At 44.6% G+C, this 20323-nt stretch overlaps 1 protein-coding gene across 2 annotated transcripts in view; it reads right to left on the bottom strand.

The window, feature by feature from the left end:
• The window catches only part of shq1 (SHQ1, H/ACA ribonucleoprotein assembly factor), a 130121-nt gene extending 114431 nt beyond the window's left edge, over nt 1-15690 (bottom strand). For both annotated transcript variants that reach the window (XM_067998907.1, XM_067998906.1), the window contains exon 1: nt 15178-15690. The gene's annotated coding sequence lies outside the window, so the exon portion shown is untranslated. The remainder of the gene's footprint in view (nt 1-15177) is intronic.
• Nucleotides 15691-20323: the final 4633 nt, after the last annotated feature.

Raw genomic sequence — 20323 nt, forward strand, 5'->3', positions numbered from 1 at the left:
TGCATGGTTCATACTCCTGTGACTCGGCCAACGTTGTCTACCTCATACGTTGCAGGAAAGGATGCCCCAGAGCATGGTACATTGGCGAGACCATGCAGACGCTGCGACAACGGATGAACGGACACCGCGCAACAATCGCCAGACAGGAGGGTTCCCTCCCAGTCGGGGAACACTTCAGCAGTCATGGACATTCAGCCACCGACCTTCGGGTAAGCGTACTCCAAGGCGGCCTTCGAGACACACGACAACGCAAAATCGTCGAGCAGAAATTGATAGCCAAGTTCCGCACCCATGAGGACGGCCTCAACCGGGATCTTGGGTTCATGTCACGCTACACGTTACCCCACCAGCAAACAAAAGCTATCTGTTTTTAATATAATGGGTCATTTGCTGGCTTTCTCTGCCTTCCGGATGTTTCTGCCTCTCTGTTTTTTTTCCTGTTTGTTTTTTTGTTGAATGTGTATTCGGGGGTTCTGCAGGTGACACCTCTCTGTCTGAACACGGTGATTGCCTTGGCAACGGGCAGTTGCAGGGGCATTCTGTAAACACCATGTATTGTTCTATATGTATAAATGCGTAGGCTTCGAGGAGCTCCTGAACATTTACCTGAGGAAGGAGGAAGCCTCCGAAAGCTTGTGAATTTAAAATAAAATTGCTGGACTATAACTTGGTGTTGTAAAATTGTTTACAACTGATTAACAGCTTCAACCTTCACATTATTAAAAATACCAATATAAACTTTGATCAGCACATGGAAACACAGAAGTAAATCTCTCAAGTATCAGCCGTGGCTCAGTTGGTTACATTCTTGCCTCTGAGTAAGAAGGTTGAGGGTTCAAGTCCCACCCCAGAGACTTGAGCACAAAATCCAGGCTGATACTCCAATGCAGTACTGGGAGAGTGCTGCATTGTTGGAGCTGCCGTTTTTCCGATGAGACATTAAACCAAGGCCCCGTCTGCCCTCTCAGATGGATGCAAAAGATCCAATAGCCCTATTTCGAAGTTATCCCCAATGTCCTGGCCAACATTTGCACCTCGACCAACACCACTAAAAAAAAATTATCTGGTCATTATCACATTGCTGCGCGCAAATTAGCTGCCGCATTTCCTACAATACAACGGTGACTACACTTCAAAAGTACTTCATTAATTGTAAAGAACTTTGGAATGTCCTGTGGTCGTGAAAAGCACTATATAAATGCAAGTCTTTCTTTCTTTGTTACAGCACAAGAACGTTCTGAATGTTTCTCTTTTATAGATTTAAATTCTTTATACTTCCAGTTTGTCATGCCCGTTTCTTGTTGCCGCTATTTAGTAAAGCTTTTATGACATCCGTAACACCTAGAGATAATGCCTATAGTGCAACAGCAATATCTGCATCGATAACTTGTAATACTTGCTATTCAGTCTCCCCATCATTCGTTGTGCTATGGCCCTAATTGTCCAGACTCCCTGCCCCTCGCCACCCTCCCCCCCAACCCAATCTTGGCCTGTTACAACAAGCCCCGCTAAAAACACGATAATGTCCTCTATCTGACCATGATCAAGGCCCTAGAGGATTTCCTGGTTTACTACATAAAGTTAATCAGCAGTTTCATAGATCTTGTTTATTTCAATCCTTCAAGTGTCTCTTCTCATCTCTCATGTCCAACAAATAGCCATTGTCTCTTTCCTTCGCTGGTTCCAAACTTACACCTTTATCAATTGATATTCTTGGCCTCACTAATCCTCTGATGTCAACAATTTTCACATTTCTTCCATTGCTAAAGCTGCTTCCAAGAAGTATGGGTTCCTCTTTCTTCTGAAGTATTCCCCCCCCCACCTTCAATAACTCTAAGCATTCAAAAACCCAAGTCTATGCAAGACTTCAATACTGCTCCCGGGTCTGGGACAGCTCGACCACCACTTGTCTTGCCTACTGGATAGAAGAAAAAAAATTGCTGTTTGATAAGTGATCCCTCTGTCACCTCCAACTTCTTCCACCACCACCACCACCCCACCCACATGACTTGTCTTTTTCCAATTTCCAAATAGTGCGAGTCTCAATTTCCTTTTGTTCCTCCTTTGCCCCACATACAATAACCTATACACTCTCCCTCCTGCCTACCATGTTAAAATGAAGATTCATGGCAGTCTCTTACTCTAACTCACTTTTTCCCTCAGACCTCCAAGTGTGGCACTCTTAACTTCCTTCAATCTTCCCTCCCTTCTACAATTTTCAGACTTCTAAAATTGAAGCTTGCTATCACCTCTCAGGTCCTAATATATTTGGCTCCCCTTTAATCTTTTCAACCTTGGTCATCACCTACCTTATTAGTACTTAACCTTGGTTTCTCTCAAAAAAACCCAACAAATTATAGCTCAAGAGTGCCGAAGGGCTGAACTGAGCTCCTCAAACTCAAGATTTCCATTAAAAACATTTTGGACAGGCTACTGAGTAAGTAAATAGTTTAGAACTACCAGCTGGGAAAACAGATTTTCTTGTTTTGCCTTCGACCGATTCTCCTAGGACCTAGATAAAGGATCGTTATGTCAAGTATAAGGACAGAAGTGCGCTCTTGGAATACAGATCACAGGCTGGCACTTGCTCGACATTACTATGCATTCAGTCTTATCCTGCTATCAAGTGTGAAATATCTGCCACTCAAACCACCCTTTATACTCCATACATAAAGCTTCCAAAGCACAGCATAGAGCTACAATTGAGATCTTTAAAATAATTAAGGGATTAGATTTTGTCCCCAGTGGATAGGCAATTTAAGCTAGATAGGCTCGAGAGAACTGGAGGGGCATCAGTCCAAGTAACAAAAGCTTTCAACTGGGTTAGACGTCAAGAGGTTCTTTTCGCAGAGGGTTACTGACCTCTGGAATAAGTTGCTGGCACATGTGAGTACAGATTCATTGCAGGCATTCAAAAGGGAGCTGGATGTGTTCCTGCGAGTGGTGGATACTTCAACCTGTAGAAGGTGGGTATGTCCATGGACGCTCATGTCACCAGTCACCATGATCTGCTGGAGAACTTGATCCCCTTTGTGGGTCAGAGAGGGATTTCTCCAGAGTTTTTTTTCCCCAAATTGGCCCACGTTTTTTTCCTCTGGCATTTTGCCTATTGGAGGAAATTGCATGACTGAGGGGTGGTGGTGTGTCTAAGTTGTACCGTGCTGGGAAGGGACAGGCTGAATGGACCAGCTGGTCTTCTCCTATCACAAGTCTGTATGTTTGTGATATAAAAAGTAAAATGTTGGATAAATTTTAGCGTATGAAGATTATCCGAGGAGTCCAGATGTGCTGATAGAACTCGTCGAAGAAGGTATGTATTGCAAGAGAGCAATAAAACTGGCAGAAATGTAAACAGATTGGAGGAGAGGTTAATTAGCTGAATATTGAGCAGAACCGGAAAAATATAAATACGAAGTAGTTTCAGGCTCTTTTGACAAACCGTAGTTTGGTGGTAAACTAAGAAAGGATGGGGTTACTCTGGTACTATTACAGTTTGGACAGCTCTGTAAATGATCGAAGCCATCGGCATATTTTAAGAAGGCAACAACGAATACCCAAGTGTGAGGCTTAATTAAAGTATCTTGGTTACATTTTGAAGGAGTACAAATACATAGGTCTCTGCTCACTAAGTCCAAAATTGAAGACTGGGAACACTGATTTATGCTGAACTCTACAGCACCTTTATAATTTGGCACATAGCTGCTGACAAGTTGCTCAGAAAGGAAAATAATTTAAAATGCATTCCGCTCTACCAAGAGACACTGAAAATAATGCTGTAATTTTCTATTGGCTTCGCAGAGGCTCTGGACTTAAAATCAAGGTCCTTTGAGATCAGCCACCTCATACTGGTCTTGACCGTCAATCTACTGAAACAAAGCTTAACTGGGACTACATCTCGCAGTCAAGCTACTACTCAAGAATAATCAGTCCACAGAATGGAGTTATTCAAAAGACAAGAATTTTGGCAGGCTGACAAGTAAAGTGGGAAATGGGAGCAAGAGGCCATAAATCTTGGATTCCCATATCTCCTGAGGGAGATTTGACAATCAATGGCAAGTCAAGTGGTTTAATCTAGTGTGCCAACTAAAATACAACCTGACTAAAACACACAACAGTCCCCTCAGAGTCCCCAATGACATTACCTTATGAGTTCTACTCACTGCGTCCACAAACATGTTGATTGATGATGCAGCCTAGATTCAGAACATCTTAAATAAGGTGTTGAAGCCAATGGACAACATGGCCTTTATTTGGAAGATGGTAGCACTAATGCACCTCATTAATAATGGGGCTTCTAAGGTCCATTACTGTGGTGGGAAAAGCAAATAATGACGGCTCCAAAATAAGCAAATCAAGCTGTGGCAGGAATGAATTTTACTTCTTTCAAGTCCCACTCCAAAGACTGGAGCACAAAAAAAATCTAGACCGACACTCCAGTGCAGTACTAAGGGAGCGCTGCACTGTCAGAGGTAAATCGAGACCCTGTCTACCCTCTCAGGTGGATGTAAAAGATCTCATGGTACTAATTCAAAGAACAGCAGGGGAGTTCTCCCCAGCGTCCAAGCCAATATTTATCCCTCAACCAACACCTAAAAACAAATTATCTGGACATTATTGCAGTGGGACTGTGCTGTGCGCAAATCGGTTGCCACGTTTCCTACATTACAACAATGACTACACTTCACTAGCTGTAAAGCGCTTTGGGACGTTCTGAGGTCGTGAAAGGCGCTAGAAAATGTCAGTCTTTCCTTCTCACATTGAGAACTAATGAAAATTCAGGCAGAGATTTACTGCACTTTGACAAACCTTTATGTGATTTGCCAAGTTCCCCCAAAATAGTGGGGGGGGGGGGGGTAGGACGTGAATCTAAAGTACACGCACATTCTTAAAAAGCCATTTTCAGCATTATAACCCTGACAAGGCAGCCTGAATATTAGGGAGCACTGCAAATCCTATCTCCACATCAGGTGTACCTTAATACGAAAATGATTCTTATTACTTAGCCAACTTGTTTTAATTGATGGATTTCCTTTCTTCAAAAAAGTGCTGCCAGTATCATTTACTATGGAACTGATTTGGCAAAGATTAGCACCCAAGTACAAATGACAAAATCTACAATCGCTTTCGTAATGAAATTGCTTCTGCTGTCCAACATAAAGTTGCCTCTTCTATTTGCAATAACAACTTGCATTTATATAGCGCTTTTAATGTCGTAAAATGTCCCAAGGTGCTTCACAGGAGCGTTATCCAACAAAATTTGACAGCGAGCCACATAAGGAGATATTAGGACAGAGGTAGGTTTTAAGGAGCGTCTTAAAGGGGGAGAACGACAAGGTAAAGTTAGTGTCCTCTCGGGAAGGGGAAGAAAATGTCAAGACCATCATGAACAGTGCCAGGTGCTTGACGAACAAATCTTCATCCAAGACCCTCAGAGCCAAAGTTAATTTGGTTAGCATGTCGTGGATGCAGTATTTGTCACTCTTGATGTGGAGTCAATCCAGTTTGCACAATAGAAACAATACATTTAGTCCAAAGGGTCGGATTAACCAAGTGCCAGGATTTATCTTGAAATGTGTTAGTTACTTGTAATATGACCTGGTTGAAGTTGTATCTGCACTGAGAGAACTCACACAAGCACTTAGTCCTCCCACTGAAAGTCATGGAAGACCAATTGTAAATCTGGAAACAATTGCTGCAGAAGTCAATAGGTATTATTACTTCACTCTTGTGAAAACATTGGTTATTCATCATTTTTGATACAAACACAGTTATTTAGAAGCAGAAACACAATTAGATCAATCATCCAGGGCACTCAAATCACTCCTCTGCCAGCTGAGTGGCAAGGTTCATCTTATAATGATCATGAAGTGACATCAAGGAGAAATAGTACGGAATCCTTACAACTTGGGACTCTTCGGACTGTGAAAGTCTAGTCTCATTTGACTTTAGATGATTTTTTCAAAAAAGCTTCTCGCTAAACTGACAGTGAAGTACCCACTGGTAAACTGTGGGCAGAGGATAGAGACAAAATAATTACATGTCTTGCACCTAGCATATGTCCATCGCATCATGGCTTTCCAAAGTGCAACAAACCCAAAGACAACTTGGTTAATGTTCGGAGGGCAAAAGAAAAGTAGTGATTGATTGAAATGAGGACTTAAGTTAAATCACCAAATATTCAACTCACTAAATGGTGACAAATCAAAGTAGTTCAATTCAATTGGTAAATACCATTAATAATTGGGTAAACAAGTCAGCAATCAAACCATTCCATCATTGAAGTTACCAATCCAGCAAGCAGCTGGAGCCAACCAATTAAATCAATCCAATTTTTTTTTCCCCAGCTGAACATTTACCAGTCAAATTAACTTTCAGAACATAAGAAATCCATTACAAATTCTTAACAACATTCTTATTCTTGGTCAGAGTTGCCTGAACAATGCTGTAAATTCTTGGAACATTTTGTCACAGAAACCTATGCTTGTTTTAGGAACCTGGAGCTTCAATTATTAGCTTTTTTAAAAAATAAAACTATAATTGCCTTCATTCATCTTGATTAGTTGCAATCTATTAACACTCATGACAAGCACCTCCTTTCAAGTTTGGTTTTGCTGATGCTCGGATAACCCAACCCCTTCTCAATAATGTTTTTTAGCCTCACCAACCACTTCGAGTCATAGAGTTACACAGCACGGATAGAGGCCCTTCGGCCTATCGTGTCCGCGCCGGCCATCAAGCCCAGTCTAATCTAATCCCATATTCCAGCATTTGGTCCGTAGCCTTGTATGCTATGGCATTTCAAGTGCTCATCCAAATGCTTCTTGAATGTTGTGAGGGTTCCTGCCTCCACAACCCTCTCAGGCAGTGAGATCCAGACTCCAACCACCCTCTGGGTGAAAAAGTTCTTTCTCAAATCCCCTCTAAACCTCCCGCCTTTTACCTTGAATCTATGCCCCCTTGTTATAGAACCCTCAACGAAGGGAAAAAGCTCCTTCGTATCCATCCTATCTGTGCCCCTCATAATTTTGTACACCTCAATCATGTCCCCCCTCAGTCTCCTCTGCTCCAAGGAAAACAAACCCAATCTTCCCAGTCTCTCTTCATAGCTGAAGCGCTCCAGCACTGGTAACATCCTCGTGAATCTCCTCTGCACCCTCTCCAATGCGATCACATCCTTCCTGTAGTGCGGCGACCAGAACTGCACACAGTACTCCAGCTGTGGCCTAACCGGTGTTTTATACAGCTCCATCATAACCTCCTTGCTCTTATATTCTGTGCCTCGGCTAATAAAGGCAAGTATCCCATATGCCTTCTTTACCACCTTATCTACCTGTTCCGCCGCCTTCAGGGATCTGTGAACTTGCACACCAAGATCCCTCTGACCCGCTGTCTTGCCTCGGGTCTTCCCATTCATTGTGTATTCCCTTGCCTTGTTAGTCCCTCCAAAGTGCATCACCTCGCACTTTTCCGGGTTAAATTCCATTTGCCACTGTTCCGCCCATCTGACCAACCCATCTATATCCTCCTCGCTATTTACCACCCTACCAATTTTTGTATCATCAGCGAACTTACTGATCATACCTTTTACATTCATATCCAAGTCGTTAATGTAGACCACAAACAGCAAGGGCCCCAGCACAGATCCCTGTGGTACCCCACTGGCCACAGGCTTTCAGTCACAAAAACAACCTTCGACCATCACCCTCTGCCTTCTGCCACTAAGCCAGTTTTGTATCCAAAGTGCCAAGGCACCCTGGACTCCATGGGCTCGTACCTTCTTGACCAGTCTCCTGTGCGGGACTTTATCGAAGGCCTTACTGAAATCCATGTATACCACATCCACTGCGTTACCCTCATCCACACGCCTAGTCACCCCCTCAAAAAATTCAATCAAATTAGTCAGACATGATCTTCCCTTGACAAAGCCATGTTGACTATCCCTGATTAATCCTTGCTTCTCCAAGTGGAGACTAATTTTGTCCTTCAGAATTTTTTCCAATAATTTTCCTACCACTGATGTTAGGCTCACCGGCCTGTCGTTCCCCGGTTTTTCCCTACTCCCCTTCTTGAATAATGGTACTACATTAGCGGTTCTCCAGTCCTCTGGCACATCCCCTGTGGCCAGAGAGGTTCTGAATATATGTGTTAGAGCCCCCGCAATCTCCTCCTTTGCCTCACACAGTAGCCTGGGATACATTTCGTCCGGGCCTGGGGATTTATCCATTTTTAGGCCTGCTAAAACCGCCAATACCTCCTCCCGCTCAATGTTAATATGTTCGAGTATATCACAGTCCCCCTGTCGTATTTCTCTGTCTACGTCGTCCTTCTCCATGGTGAAAACAGCAAAAAATTCATTTGGAACCCCTCCTACATCTTCCGGCTCCACACACAGATTGCCATTTTTGTCCCTAATGGGCCCTATTTTTTCCCTAGTTATCCTCTTACCCTTAATATACTTATAAAACATCTTAGGATTTTCCTTTATTTTGCTCGCCAGTGTTTTTTCATGGCCCCTCCTTGATCTCCTAATTTCCTTTTTAAGTATCCCCCTGCACTTTTTGTACTCCTCTAGGGCTTCCTCCGTCCTTAGCCTTTTGTATCTGCCAAAAGCCCTCCTTTTTTTCCTAATCCATTCTTTTATATCCCCTGACATCCAAGGTTCCCTGCAGTTCTTGGAACCACCCTTGACCTTTACGGGAACATGTTGCCATTGTATGGTCTCAATCTCCCTTCTGAAAGACTCCCATTGCTCCGATGCGGATTTTCCTACAAGCAGCTGATCCCAGTCCATTTTGGCCAGATCCTGCCTTATCCGATTAAAATCGGCCTTCCCCCAATTTGGAACCTTTATTTCTGGCCCCTCCCTGTCCTTTTCCATGACCACCTTAAATCTCACCGAATTATGGTCACTGTCACCAAAGTGCTCACCTACTAGCACTTCTTCCACTTGGCCGGCCACATTCCCTAGAATTAGGTCCAGTACCGCCCCCTCTCTTGTAGGACTTTCTACATGCTGGCTCAAAAAGCTCTCCTGGATGCACGTTAAGAATTTTGTACCCTCTAAGCCTTTTACACTCTGAGTATCCCAGTTAATATTGGGGAAGTTGAAATCCCCCACTATTATTACCCTATTATTTGCACAATTTTCTGAGATTTGCCTGCATATCTGTTCCTCTATCTCCCCCTGACTGTTTGGGGGTCTATAGTACACTCCCATCAAAGTGCTTGCCCCCTTTTTGTTTTTAAGCTCCACCCATATGGCCTCATTTGAGGAACCTGCTAATATATCATCCCTCCTTATGGCAGTAATTGATTCTTTAATTAATATTGCGACCTCCCCTTCTGTCTCGCCTGAAGATTCTGTACCCCGGAATATTGAGCTGCCAGTCTTGTCCCTCCCTCAACCATGTCTCTGTGACAGCAACAATATCATACTCCCATGTGTTTATCAACACCTTCAGTTCATCCACCTTATTTGCAAGACTCCTTGCATTAAAATAGATGCCATCCAGCCTTGCTCTTACATATTTGCCCTGTCTTCCAAGCTGACTTGTTTTTTTCTCAATATTTGGCTGCACATCACCCCCTATTGTAGCTCCACTCTGTATCCCATCCCCCTGCCAAGTTAGTTTAAACCCCCCCCCCCCCCCTCCACCAACAGTGCAAGCAAACCTCCCCGCAAGGATATTTGTCCCGCTCTGGTTCAGATGCAACCCGTCCGACTTGTACAAGTCCCACCTTCCCCAGAAGCAGGCCCAGTGATCCAGGAAACTGAAACCCTCCCTCCTGCACCAACTCTTTAGCCACGCATTCATCTGTTCTATCCTCCTATTTCTATACTCACTAGACCGTGGCACTGGGAGTAATCCAGAGATTACAACCTTTGAGGTCCTGCTCTTTAATCTGCTACCTAGCTCCCTAAATTCTTGATGCAGGACCTCATCTCCCTTCCTACCTATGTCGTTGGTCCCAATGTGGACCACGACCTCTGCCTGCTCGCCCTCCCCCTTGAGAATGCCCTGAAGCCGCTCAGTGACATCCATGACCCTGGCACCAGGGAGGCAACAAACCATCCTGGAGTCACGTTTACGGCCACAGAAGCGCCTGTCTGTTCCCCTTACGATAGAATCCCCTACCACAATAGCTCTTCCACTCATTTTCCTCCCAGCCTGTGCAGCAGAGCTACCCCTGGTGCCAGGAAGTTGGCTGCTGCTGCCTTCCCCTGATAAGTCATCCCCCTCAACAATATCCAAAGCGGTATATTTGTTTGAGAGTGGGACGGCCACAGAGGACCCCTGCACTGCCTGCCTGCTCCTCTTACTCTGCCTGGAGGTCACCCACTTACTTCCTGCCTGTACAACCTTTACCTGCGGTGTGACCATCTCACTAAACGTGCTATCCACGACGTTTTCAGCATCGCGAATGCTCCATAATGAATCCATCCGCAGCTCCAGTGCCGCAATGCGGTTTGTCAGCAGCTGCGGCTGGATACATTTCCCGCACACATGGTCGTCAGGGACACCGGAAGGGTCCCTGATTTCCCACATAGAGCAGGAAGAGCATAACACGAGGCTGGGCTGTCCTGACATGACTTACCCTTTAACTAATTAATTCAAATTAAATGAATCCCACCAATTTCACTTCAATTAAAAGGTATACTCAAGGGCCCTTGCTGAACAGCAGTCCCCCACTACACAACAGAGACCCGAGAATCCACAAACTCTAACCTTAGACAAATTCAGCAGGAAAATACTCACCAACCAATCACTTACCTCTTCCTTGGTGACATCCCACTTTGGATTACTTTTTGCTTCTTATTTATCTTAGGTCCAGGAGTTAAGTCCCTGAAAACAAAATATAAAAACGAACCTACCCTTTAAATTCCCTCTACCCCCCAAAAGGTTAGAGGAGGTGGGAGTCACTACTAGTGTGGTGTCTCGGGTTTAGCAACCGCTCCACCTATATACGGGTACCAATGAATTGGCCCCGCCCCCTGCCTTTGAAAAAGCCCGCGAAGCTCCTTCCCCGCTGGGGAAAAAGACCCACGTAGGTCTCTCCTAGGTCCGCTCCCGCCTGTATCTCCGCTCCGAGTGCGGGTAGGCCCTCGAGCCTGGGCCTTTCGTAGTCTCCGAGTCCCGCGCTCTCGCCTCGGTCCGCTCCCGCCTGTAGCTCCGCTCCGAGTGCCACTTGAAGTAGTTCCCAGCATGCTCCGATCCTGACCACCTTCTCAACAGTCCTGCCTACTTGGAATCATTCCCAACGACCAGCCTTACTCCAGCCTTCCCTGACAGGCCCAGAAATACCCTCATCCCCCTGCTGATCAAGTCCTCATCCTAAGATCTTCTCATTAGCCATTTCTATTTTCAGTTCTTCTACTTGTCAACTGCAGTTGTGGCTACAGTCAGCAGGCACAATAGATGCAAAAATAGCAACAGCTAAGGAATTAAAGATGAAGAATGACTTCTGGAGGAATGAGCGGAAGGCAAACTGGATTAAAGATATTCTCTCTACTTTGTTTTCAGCTCCCACCGAGTGGTTATTCAGCCCACTTGCCAGTCCATGTGATCAGCTTAAGCATGTGGCCACGCACCACTTGCTCATCCATCACAAGTGCTTCCGAGCCTATTTATACGGTGCCTCCCAGTTTAGCCACTCACTTGGTCACCCGAGAGTACTTCCCCAGCTACCTGCTCTACATAAGTGGTTCTCCGTCCACCTCAAAATGATTCCCAATTCGCCTGCCAGGAACCAAAAGAGGAAAGCGAGAGAGAAAGAGAGCATGAGCAAGAGGCGGAAATGGAAAGCGAAACGCAGCAGCAGGTATAAGTAGGCAAGCAAGTGATAGAACTTTAAGTCCGGCGCAAGAGAGCGGGCGATCGAGAGCGAGCAACAAGGCGGGCCACAATGAGCGACAGGGAGACTGAGACACAGACGGAGACAGACAGAACCTCTACGAGAAAAGAAGAGGGGACACGAGAAGGAAGAGGGAGTGTCCGTGAAAGACAGTGCAGAAAAATCAATTCATATTGTTATGCAAGAGATTTTGTAATCAAAGTCATTGATTATTGTTCACAGAAGTACTTTCCTATTGCTCCGAGAAAATCTTGAGCTGTGAAATTTGACTTTTATACTGCCGCAGTGAGATCCTTTCAAAAATTCTTCGCCCAGAAAGCAGTCAAAGGCCAAGTAAGCTAATTCGATCAGATTTTCCAGGATTGCTCAGTGCCCCTTGGATTCTTTTGCAAGCAAGGCCTAAACTGCCGATAATAGGGGCTACAGTGGAAAGTACCTCTGCACAATTGCAACTCCAACATCAAACTATTGACCCCACTCCCGACTACTATCCAGTAGTCTCTGCATAAATGTAGCCCGTGTGGACAGGATCTAGCTTCGTTGTGAGGGCTCCCATAGTCAAATAACCCACTGATTTACTGCCTGAGCTCACGTCAAAAATACCTAGGTAGATAAAATATCAAAGTGCTTGCAGCACCCAAGAAACCATAACCCAACAAGAGTGAGCAGCTGCAGAGACAGAATAGGAAAAACGTTTTCCCATGAAGATTGCACAGTCACTAAACAACTTCACCAATAGCTGACAATCACTGGTTTGCTGCTACTAAAAAAATTAAAATTGGATTATTTGTGCATTCTAAATGCAGTTTTTATTCTGTGGCTGCATAGTGTAATATGTCAATTATCAACCCCTCAATGTTTAAAAAATTGAAACTACCGAGAGAAAAAATATTAAATTAAGGAAAGACTGCATAATATCAGTGCATCAAACTATTAGCACACTGCTCCCCACTGGCTTTTGAAAAAAATAATTCTCAGGATATGGGCATCGCTCGCAAGGCCAGCATTTATTGCCCATCCTTCGTTGCCTTCTTGAACAACTGCACTCCATGCGGTGAAGTTAGTCCCACGGTGCTGTTCAGTAGGGAGATCCAGAATTTTGACCCAGTGACCATGAAAGAACTGCAATATATGTTCAAGTTGGGTCAATGTGTAATTAAGTTCCCATGCACCTGTTGCCATTGTCCTTCTAAGATGGAGGTCACAAGTTTGGAAGGTGTCATTGAAGAAGCCTGTGTGAGCTTCTGCAGTGCATCCTGCAGATAATGCATACTATAGCCACAGTGCCCCTATAGGAGGGGAGGATGGAGGGGAGGGATGGAGGAGAGAGAGAGAGAGAGATGGGCTGTCAATCAAGCAGACCACTTTGTCCTGGACGTATGGAGCTTTAGTGTCATTGCAGCTGCGCATATCCAGGCAAGTGAAGATTTTGTAGTCTTGTATTACACGCCAATGAAGAAAAACTTTTAAGTGAGAACGACAATCCATGGAGTCTTCAGTTTGCCTTTGGCCTGTATAACATTATTGCAAAAGAACAGAACAATATGGTACTCCTGAGAATCCCTACGTGGTCAGTTTTTAGTAAAATATTAAAATGCCTACGTGGTAAAGAAGCAGAATGCAAAATGGTTAGAAAGGGTTAATTAGTTAGTAACTGAGATTGATACAAGTGGCCTGGCCCTCCTGCTGGGCCATATGTTTGCTGAGCCAGCAGGTTTGCATGGTCTTATCAATGTAGAGTCTTTGATGTGATTCAAGGACTGGTCTGAATGTCTCCATGTTTATGGCAGATCAATATAGGTAACGAGCTTAGCCAAAGTTGAAAGACATTCCAGGTTGGGAGATAAGGAACAGAAGGGACAGGGAAAAACATTCCAAGTTGGAAGGTGAGGAAGTATCCCCTTTGATGTCTAACAGCAGCATGATCAGCACATGGACGACTTATGATTGGCCGGAAATAATGTAACCTCGCATGGCAACCTATGCCCGGCTTATGATTGGTGTTGACCCTCGTTAAGTATGTTCCAACCCGATTGATTTGTATAAAAATGTGTGGATTTCTGTATGTTTTTGTTCTTGCTCTGCCAGCATAGAGGGACTCTATCAGGAGTCCAAATCAATGCTGCAGACTAAGAACCCTGCTATTAAAGTTGTGCTGAACTTTAAAATGTATTCGACTGCAGTTATTACTGAACCAGACTGAGGGGAAAGAATCCGGATCGTCACTCCCAGCTAATTTAGAATTTTGATGTTACTTCTTTGTAAAAAGATGAAGAAATGGTACCTTTGTAATCAATCAAAATTATCAGAGTGGCCTTTCAAGATCCTAACAGGCCATTCCCACACCTTGAGGAAAAAGTAAAAAGGCAAGACTCTTGCTGTTAATTGCCAGATGGGACCATTTTAAATGCCAAAGACTGTAAATATAGGCAGATGACAGAAATAATTAACACTGATCAATGTCCTATCACTTGGATAGACTTGCCAACATCCACCTCATTGTTAAGGGATATAAGTCAATTCTACACATGTATGCCTGTTCAAATTGTCAGGCTATTGTCTTGATGCAGCAGACCACTAAATATGGTTGCCATACTGGCAAGCTATAAATTCCTGTAAGTGGACATTCTTATGATCAGAAATCAGATGGACCCTCAAGTCTCAAATTTCCCAAAACAAATCCAACAGAAAATCTGGAGATTTATACCAGTGAATGAGTAACATACTCTCATCTCCCGACTGCAAATTTAGATTCAGGTGTATGAGCAGAACAAATTACACTGATGAACTGCAACTATTATAAAAGCCATCCAACCATCGTAATTTAGCATCTCTAATTCTTGGTCATGAAGAGGTCCAAGCTGCCAAAAGTTTGTATTTTCCAAATAATAATTTACGGTTAAGTAGACACAGAATGGGAGGGAGGGGAAATGTTTCTTAACTCACAACTTTGTGCCCTGGGTTTACTCTCCCGCACTGATGGAACCAACACAGTATTCAACATCTCCGAACACATTCTCTCCTATTAACTGGGACGTACTACAGTAAATATTCGAACATACGACAGTTCACCCCTCTACCCAGTACTCCGGGAGGTCGGCCCGACTTGGCCACAGCATAGAGTCAATAAGCAGCTTGCAATCTTACTGTAAACAATTTTACAACACCAAGTTATAGTCCAGCAATTTTATTTTAAATTCACAAGCTTTCGGAGGCTTCCTCCTTCCTCAGGTAAATGTTTTTGCTGGACTATAACTTGGTGTTGTAAAATTGTTTACAATTGTCAACCCCAGTCCATCACCGGCATCTCCACATCAATCTTACTGTGGACAGCGGCTTGGCCGGTCTGTGATCAAGTTCCTCGGCCGGTCTGTGATCAAGTTCCTGGGCCGGTCTGTGATCAAGTTCCTGGGCCGGTCTGTGATCAAGTTCCTGGGCCGGTCTGTGATCAAGTTCCTGGGCCGGTCTGTGATCAAGTTCCTGGGCCGGTCTGTGATCAAGTTCCTGGGCCGGTCTGTGATCAAGTTCCTCGGCCGGTCTGTGATCAAGTTCCTGGGCCGGTCTGTGATCAAGTTCCTCGGCCGGTCTGTGATCAAGTTCCTGGGCCGGTCTGTGATCAAGTTCCTGGGCCGGTCTGTGATCAAGTTCCTCGGCCGGTCTGTGATCAAGTTCCTGGGCCGGTCTGTGATCAAGTTCCTGGGCCGGTCTGTGATCAAGTTCCTGGGCCGGTCTGTGATCAAGTTCCTGGGCCGGTCTGTGATCAAGTTCCTGGGTCGGTCTGTGATCAAGTTCCTCGGCCGCCTGTGCTTTACTCGGTCCGAATATCCCCCCCCCTTCCCCTTCGTCCCTCCCAACGCTGCCGATTCCTCTCTCCCACAGCAGCCTTGTAACGTGGTCGCCCCAATGGCTCACGGTCCTCCCAACGATATGCTCGCTGGAGAAAGAAGCTCCTCCCGTCCAGTGGGCAACCGCGCCACCCAGAGGCGAGGAGTCCCCTCGGCCCCGCTTACTGAAAGACACATGGAAATAAAAGAACTTGCATTCATATAGCGCCTTTTTTCCGCGACTGGTGGGCGCCGCAGGGACTGGAATGCTTCCTTGATCGTTGTAATAAAATTATTATTTGACTTATGATTTGATTTTGATTTAAAAAAAATAAATAAAAACACATCCTAACCCCCCCACCCCCCACTTATAAAAGGGGGGCCTGAATACACAAAATAAAAATAAGTCTACTGAAATAAGTAGCGGAGAGAGTCGCACGGAGCAGTTGCGACCAATAGTCGCGGCCATTTCACGGACTCCCAGGCCGCCTGCAATTTCTGCGGCCTGGACGAGTCCGTGTTTCATTTGTTCACTGGGTGTCGGAGGCTGCAGCCCCTGTTTGACTATTTAAGGGGGCTGCTCCTAAGGTTCTGGCTGCACTTCAGTCCCATGCTCCTGATCTTTGGCCGCCCGGTGAGGAGGGGGGCGGGCAGGTCGGTGGACGTCCTCGTGGGTCTGCTCCTGGGCCTGTCCAAGGTGGCCATCCACAGGTCCAGGTTAGACGTGGCCCGTGGGGGCGGTCGCTCGGACTGTCTGCCTATCTTCCGTGGAATTCTCCGCGCCCGGGTGGCCCTGGAGATAGAGCACGCGGTGTCTGCCGGAACGCTTGAGGCTTTCCGTGACCGGTGGGCACCGCAGGGGCTGGAGTGCATCCTGGACCGGAATAATAAAATTTTAATTTGACACTTGTTTTGGTTTTTTTTGGTTTCTGCACATAAACACACCCAAAACCCCCCCTTCTTATAAAAGGAGGGCCTAAAACACACAAAAAGAATTGTTGCGAGGAGATCTGATTGTGTCATTTCAAGCGAATAAAAATAGCGCCTTTCGCCTCTTGACGATGTCTGAAAGCGCTTTACAACCAATGAATTACTTTTGAAGTGTAGTTACTATTGTTTTGTCAGATAACCAGGCAGCCAACACAACAACAGTTTGCATTTATGTAGTGTCTTTAACGTATAAAACATCCCAAGACGCTTCACAGAAGCGATATCAGACAAAAAATCGACACAGAGCCAAAGAAGGAGATATTAGGAGAGGTGACTAAAAGCCTGGTTGAAGAGATGTGTTTTAAGAAGGGTCTTAAAAGGAGAGGGAACAGGAGTGGCAGGAAAGTTTGGGGAGGGAATTCCAGAGCGTGGGGCCTAGTCGGCTGATGGCACGGCCGCCAACGATGGGCAAAGGGAATGGGGGATGCATAAAAGGCCACAGTTGGAGGAACACAGAGTTCTCAGAGGTTTCCAGGGCTGGAGATGGTTGCAAAAGATAGGGGGAGATTTGAATACAAGGATGAGAATTTTAAATTTGAGGTGTTGGGGGACCGGGAGCTAATGTAACTAATGTCGTTCAGTGAATGGAGGGGTGATGGATGAGTGGGCTGTGCTGCAGGTTATGATACCACAGCAGAGTTTTGGATGAGCTGAAGTTTATGGAGAGTGGAGGATGGGAGGCCCTCCAGAAGAACATTAAAATAGTCAAGTCTGGAGGTGACAAAGGCACAGATGTGGGTTTCAGTAGCAGGTGGGCTGGGTTGGGGCAGTGGCAGACAATGTTACAGAGGCGGAAGTTGGCGGTAGGATATGGTGTTGGAAACTCAGCTCAGGGTTGAATAGGACGCCAAGGTTGTGAACATTCTGGTTCAGCCTGAGACAACGATCAGGCAGGGGGATGGAAGCGGGGGCAAAGGTTCATAGTTTGTGGCAGGGGTCAAAGACGATGGCTTCGGTCTTCCCAGTGTTAAATAGAGAAATTTGCAGCTCATCCAGAACTGGATGTGAGACAAGCAGTCTGACAACACAGAGGCAATGAAGGGTTCGAGACAAGTGGTGGGGCTGGGTGTTGTCAGTGTACATTTGGAAACTAACCCCATGTCTGCAGATGATGTTGCCAAGGGCAGCATGTAGATCAGGGAAGAGAAAGGGCCAAGGATAGATCCTTGAGGGGACTCTGGAGGTAACGGTGCAGGGATGGGAAGAGAAGCCATTGCTAGAGATGCTCTGACTACAATAGGATAAATAAGAATTGAACCAAGTGAGGGTAGTCCCACTGAGCTGCACAATGGAGGAGAGGCTAATTATAATGATCCTTACAATCACCAACCTCAACAAAGAATAATTTGTTGTCTGCTTCAAGAAGATGTGTCTTCCATGGTGTCACCCATCCTCACAAGTAAATTTACGATAGCGCTGCCTCACTTTTATTCCAACCTTTGAGCCGATTCAACACCTTGTGAGCTGTCAGGTCTGCCTCACTTGTGGAAAATTGTGGAGAAATTGTTAACTATAGAAAATAAATTTTCAATAGATCCTCTTCTCCCCTCCATCCACATACTCAAATTTCAAAAATTATTCAATCCCAATTGAAATTACTCCAAGGGAAAACAGAGTTATGACACAAGATGTACTTGATCTCACTTAAACAAAGCTCACAAAAGAGTTTGTTTGCAATACAGTCTCTTCCACCCACCAGTAATCTCAGCTGACTAAATGGCAGCGAGCAGGCAAAATCATTAAAAGCACAATTTATTAGTAGATTGGACAATCCTATTTGCTTTGAAAAAAAATTGATTCTACAGTACAGTATATTAAATTGACAAGTAAAGAGACATCGACAGCTTCAGTTAATACTGCAGCTTTAAAACTACAGTTAATACTGTTCCAAAACTCTAATTAGTGACTAACCTCCAAATAATCAGCCACAGAGAAGGTTGGTTTATTGAACTCGAATTCATGAGATTGGGCTTTAATTGACAATTAGTTATGTTCAGGGAGAAGGGCTTTGCAAATTGATTCTTTTTTCAACCATACAGCATGCATTTGTTTCCTATCCGATCTGAAAAGAAACACTAATTTGAAATAAAAACATAAAATGCTGGAAGCACATTTTTGCCCGTGACTTGCCCTTTTCCCTTTTCAGTGTTCACAAAGCCAGTCAACAGGCTGAAATGCCTTTACAGCCCTTCCAAAGTGTGTAATAATCTTAACCCTTTATTCTGCCACTTCAACTGTCTGTATCCCTTTAAATTTCACCAAAATTGCAATTTTCTGCTCCCACCACTAAGCTACATCCTTGCACATATCTAAAACCACATCTAGAACTTTGAATAATTATGACAGTATAAATTGACCACAGAAAAGTCAGCAGTACACTTCTAGTGACTTATGCAATAGTTTCTAGTTATTTGAAAGTAAACTGCACTTGCAGTGGAAAATCTACCCTGCTGTGTTATTATATCACCCATGCGTTGTCCATGCTAGTGTGGGGTCTGGATTGTGATTCTGATGTCAAGGACAGTATTAGGGCGACGGAGAAGAGCAGTAAAGGAGAGGGTGTGGAGTGGAATGGATCAAGGGAACCAGAATATAGCAGAGGAAAGGGAATAAAGTGGGGAGGGGAGGACAGTGATTCAGTCGTTCCTCTTAATTTATTCTTTTGGGGTCAGTCATTCAAATTTAATGATTTATTTATTCATAACCTATTTATTTATTGATAATTCTAATCTACTTGATCATTTGTAGTTTGTGGCATTCTGACTGATTGATTTATGTATTTAATTAATTGTTTGTCGTCATAACTGTTGATGCTTACCTATTTAACTGTTGGTAGCCTATTCTATTGTTATTCATTTATTTGATTTGTTCTTTGCAGCCAGAGTTTCATACAATTTATTTTAAGATGTCAAGATTTATTAATTTAAAAAGCCAGTTTCCCAGCATTGAGCTCGGAACTAACTGTTGGTGGATTAAAGAGCCCTGTGTACTTTGTATTTCCATTGCAAATGCACAGAAGGAGGTCGTTGATGGTTTCTTCCCCACCACTGCCATCTCAAGGACAGCGCGCCATGCCGCTTGACTCTGGGTGTGCATGAAAGATCTGAGAAGAAGGGCCTTCTCACCATCAACTAAGCAAGGTCGGTGCTTGTTTGACAGATCTGGGATGGGGAACCTCCCGTCAGAATCCACCATATCCTCTTTCCGCAGGGCCTAGAGGATGTTCCGCGGAGGCCTCTGTCTGATTGACTTGTGGTCAAAGTTTCCAAACTCGACTTTCACAACTTACTTTCCTGGCCAAATCAGAGGATAAGCCAACTCTGAGCATTCACATACATCCCTTAGGATCAGAGTGACATCTGCTAAAAGCTCAGTGGAACATCTCTCAGTCACATAATGGTACATCACACAGGAGGTAGGAGAGGAGTTAGAAAAGAGAGGAAGGGAGGTTCATGGTGAACTCAAGTGCAAACCCACATCCTACCTCTCATAACATGCTGGGAAAAAAACAATAATTGTGCTGCTAATTTCTCTACAGTTACACAAAGAAAGCAGACAACAATTTTTCCCCAAGCTTACTAAGGGGCTTGCTTATTTTCAGTTTTAAGTTTTGAGAGGAATCTACACCCTCAACATCAACCCGTTTTTTCTCTTTA

Source organism: Heptranchias perlo, chromosome 17 (genome assembly GCF_035084215.1).
Source record: "Heptranchias perlo isolate sHepPer1 chromosome 17, sHepPer1.hap1, whole genome shotgun sequence".
In the NCBI taxonomy this organism is placed as follows: Eukaryota; Metazoa; Chordata; class Chondrichthyes; order Hexanchiformes; family Hexanchidae; genus Heptranchias; species Heptranchias perlo.